The following is a 4,870-nucleotide window of genomic DNA, read 5'->3' as shown; positions in this document are numbered from 1 at the left end:
GCAAGAAAATGACCTGGCGTTGAGGGTTGAGGATCAGTAGGATCTGAGGATAGGACTGTAGGTGGACGAGAATTTAAACAGGCTTCAATTTGATTGAGCACATGACTAAGTTCTTCATATGTTAACGATGAATTTCCGACAACTCAATGCAAATCATATTTGACTGACTTGATGCCAGCTTCCCATGATCCTCCAAAATGGGGTGAACGAGGTGGAATGTAGAGCCAGTTGATACCCTTGTTTGTCAGATTGCTTACAACTTCCTCTTGATGCTGCTGTGATGCCATGAATTGGCGAAGATCTTTTAATTCTTTATCAGCTCCAATAAATGTAGTAGCATTGTCGCTGTAGATATCTCCGGGCTTTCCTCTTCTGGCTATGAAACGGCGAAGTGCGGCTAAGAAGGCATCTGTGGTAAGACTGCTGACTACTTCCACATGTACAGCTTTCGTCGTGAAGCAAACAAATAGTGCGATGTATGCCTTCATACGGACATTGCTCCTCTTGTTAATTGGGCGAAGTAGAATTGGACCTCCATAATCAATGCCATAAACACTGAATGGACGTGCTGGTTGAACTCTGTGCTCAGGATAGTTAGCCATGAGTTGATGACTAGTTACGTCTTTCAATTTGTAACATGTTACGCATTTGTATACTTGCTATCTGGCTACGTTTCTCCTTTCAAAATGCAATAACGTTGACGAAGGATTGCTAACAACAATTCTGGTCCCGCATGAGAGAGTTTAAAGTGTTCATGTTTGACAATTAGATTTGTCAAGTGATGTTTTGATGGTAATAAAATTTGATGTTTTGTTGAGAATGGGAGCGACATGTTCTTCAATCTACCAACAAATCTAAGTACATTATTATGTAGAAATGGACAGAGATTTTTCAGCTGACTCTTCCTCGATACAGTGCCTTCCTTCTGTAAGTCTTTGATTTCTTCACTGAATGACTCCGCCTGAGCTATGCGAATGCATGACATTAATGATGACTGAAGTTCTTGAAATGACAAGGGTCCCATTCGTTTATTGTTTGGCTGTTTGGAGTTGTGAGTGAATCTGCTACAATATGCCAGAACTCTTTGTAGTTTTGTCGGTGAAGAAAATCTTTCGATGATGTCATTGCCTTTAATGACAAGTAATGTTGCTACTGTTCACTGTTCCAATGTGGTGTGACAACTTCCATCGATGACTTGGGGCTGCGGCAGGTTAAGCTGATGCGCTGACAAGCATGATGGACCTGACCACCACAATGTGGACTGTTATAACTCTTGAGGTTCAACTCCTCGAGAAATTAAATATTCAGGGTTTTTGTGAGATGAAACTTGATGCCAATCTTTGACATTACTTAATTGCTGAATTTCTGCTACTCTGTTGACTACAAATGTTTTCCAACGCGACGAAGGAGAAGCCAACCATGATACAACACTGGTAGAATCTGTCCACAAATGAGTTTCATTAATTTCAAGATTTAAAATTGGAATGGATTTTTAAGTAATTGAACCAACAATGCAGCTGCAAGCAATTCAAGGCGAGGGAGTGTAACCCGTTTGACTGGAGCCGTTCTGGATTTTGAGCACAACAACTTGACACTTACTTCTCCCTGTTGATTGATTGATCGAAGGTAGATGCAAGCTCCGTATGCTGTTTGAGAGGCGTCTCAGAAACAATGCACTTGAATGTGACAACACACACCTGCTCCTAAAACATGTCTATTCCCTGAATGTTTTCAATGAGTGTCAAATTGTTCTGAAACACCTTCCATTCTACAGCTAAGTCTTCAAGTAATATTTGATCCTAATCGAGATTGTGTAACCACAATTTCTGGAGGGAAATGTATATTATTACTAATGGGCTGATGAGTCCTAATGGATCAAAAATTGAAGCTGCTGTTGATGTAGTGGTGCGTTTAGTAATGTCACTATTCCCTAGAATGTGTTAGATTCTGTTTGCTACTAAGAATTTATCTGTCGTAGGGTACCATGATAATCCTAAATCTTGTATGGTGTCATCATTATCGAACTGGAAAGGTAAGTTAATTTCTCTGTCTTCAGGTGGAACAGCAGAAAGTACCATAGCTTGATGATTTGAGCACCATTTCCTGATGGCAAAAGCACCTTTGTTGAGTAAAATTATGAGTTTAGTTTGCAATTGTAATGCTTCAGCGATGTTGGACGCACCACGCAGGGCATTGTCAACATAAAAATTCCATTGTAAAACCATTGATGCCAATGGAAGTGAAGATGCTTCATCTTATGCCAATTGTTTGAGGCACTGTGTTGCCAAATATGGAGCTGAAGCTGTGCCATACGTGACAGTCAATAATTCGTAAGTCTTGATAGCTGTTTGTGGCGATGCCCTCCAAAGAATTCTTTGCAACCGTGTGTCATTTTCATGAACCCGAGCTTGTCTGCACAGTTTTGTGATGTCTCCAGTAAGTGCAATGTTTTGTCCTGAATCTCAACACAATGGAATAAAGGCCTTGTTGTATAGTAGGCCCTACTAACAATGTATCATTAAGTGACACTCCAGTAGTGGTTCTGGCTGATGCATCAGAAACTACTCTGACTGAGGTAGTTGTGCTTTGTTCAAATACTGAATGGTGTGGCAAGTAATAATGTTCAGAATCATCGGCTACATGTAGGCCTACCTCCCTCATGTGACATATCTGTTCATACTCGGTCATGAAGTTCGCATACTGTTCATGCAATACTGGATTTTTCTCGAATTTTGCTTCCAGTTGGTAAAATCTTTATTTTGCATATCACGAGAAATGCCCAAGGGAGAATGAGTTGCTGTACGAAGTAACCTGACAACGAATCGTCCTTCAGGAGTGCGTGTGTGTTATCCTTGAAGTGATGTAAACACTGTCGTTCTTCCTGAGTTTTAGGTTTGGTGTGCAATTCTTCTATTTCCCAAAATTTACGAAGTGGCGTGTCGAGTTGACCTTCCTTTTTGACAAAGAGAGAAGTGACTGTGTTGCATGCGGGATGGCTGTTTGACTGAGGGCATTTGCCAGAAATTATCCAACCCAGATGAGAGTCCTGCTGTACCACGTAATCACCTGCACGTTTTTTCCCATCTGCCTTTAAAATGTTAAAAAACAGCTCTGCGCCAATGATTAAATCTACCTTGCCTGGACTGTAGAATTTATGATCGGCTAGTGTGTTGTCACTACGTAGGTTCCACGATTTGTAATCTAACTCCATGGAAGGCATTTCTCCTGTGATGGCAGGAACCACTAAACAATTTATGTTAGTGTTAAAATCTGATGCTGTGGACTGGAGGTGAATATCTACACTGTGTTTCAGAGTTGATGAAGAGTTGTTAATGCCTACAATAGAAGTGTTGTCTTCTTTACATTTTGAATTTAATCTGTTGATATTTAGTGATGAGATGAGTTTGACTCCCACTGTCCAAGAGTCCTCGAACCTCACGAAATTTTCCACTGTGATTCTTGATTTTGACAATAACTTTGGATATCAACACATAAGAGGCTTGCAGTGGTGTCTCAACGGCGCACTAGGCACCAGCGTCTTGCAAAGTTGTAGAAATCCAATTGATGAGCCCACTGCTACACTGGGGCGAAATGCTGGTAATTTCACGAATGAAGAAGCCTAAACAGCGTAAATGATTTTAACATTTGCAATCGATGAAACTGAATTATGGTTTCCTTCTAGGAACCTTATTTAGAGATATAAAGGCCAAAGACAGGCATGTATACAAGTGGAGGTACGTGTTTCCCCCAGTGCACCGTCACTGCATTGTCCTACATAAGAAGCTTGCAGTGGTGTCTCAACGGCGCACTAGCCGCCAGCGTCTCGGAAAGGTGTAGCAATCCAACTGATGAGCCCACTACCACACTGGGGCGAAACGCTGGTAACTTCATGATTGAAAAAGCCTAAAGAGTTTAAATGTTTTAACAACACGCATGGTTTGTTTCTAGCACATGGATTTTCATTCTTGGTAGTTGTGTGAACGCTAGCAAATACCACCTTGTTGTTAGAAGTTGTTTCCTTTGTTGTGCTAGATGTGTGATTTTCAAGATGTAGTAATGTGTTGTGGGCCTTGTTGCATTTGTGAAAGTGACTGGATGTACACTCTGACGTTTCATGTGATGCTTTAAGACAATTTACACAGAGTTTATTGTCACGAGCATATTGAATGCTATTTGATACTGTTAACTTGAGAAATGTTTCACGTGCAAAACGTCCTGGTGCATGATCTTGTTCACAAGAAGAGCACTGATTTTTAATGCATGCACTATGTGTACAGGATGACAGTTCTTTCTTGTGTGAGCTTTCTTTTTTTACCGCGCACCTTGACTTGGCTGACAGACATTTGCATGCTTTCAAGGACTTGGCAGCGATGTGTTTGAGGTTGGAATTTTTTCTGGAGTCGGTTTCTAGTTCTCAGCCCCTCCTGGTTTCATAATCAAGATGATCAACAACATGTTGTGACAATATAACTTCTTTGAGAGGAGTATCTAATTTCATTGCTTTAAGTGCTTGTAAGTTACTTGAGAATGTGCCAATAAATTGCCTGAGATCTTCGCAGGTTTTATTTTCCACTGTTGCAATGTTTAAGATTTCTCTAACATGCTTTGCTGCTATAAGTCTCTTGTTTTGAAATCGATCACAAAAGAGGTTCCAAACTACCGTATAGTTTGTTTCAATAGTTGGAAGGTTCTGAATTAATGCTTTAGCTGAACCCTGAACTGCTCCTAGTAAGTACTGAAATTTCTGAGTGGATGCTAGACTGGAATTTTCATGCACCAATAGTTTGAAATTATCTTCAAACGACATCCAGTCTTCATAGTTACCACTAAACATGGGTAGTTTCATCGCGAGTAATTTGATGTTGATAGT

The sequence above is a fragment of the Anabrus simplex genome, chromosome 2 (genome assembly GCF_040414725.1).
Source record: "Anabrus simplex isolate iqAnaSimp1 chromosome 2, ASM4041472v1, whole genome shotgun sequence".
In the NCBI taxonomy this organism is placed as follows: Eukaryota; Metazoa; Arthropoda; class Insecta; order Orthoptera; family Tettigoniidae; genus Anabrus; species Anabrus simplex.
The sequence above is the reverse complement of the archived record's forward strand: the minus strand, read 5'-3'. Positions refer to the sequence as shown.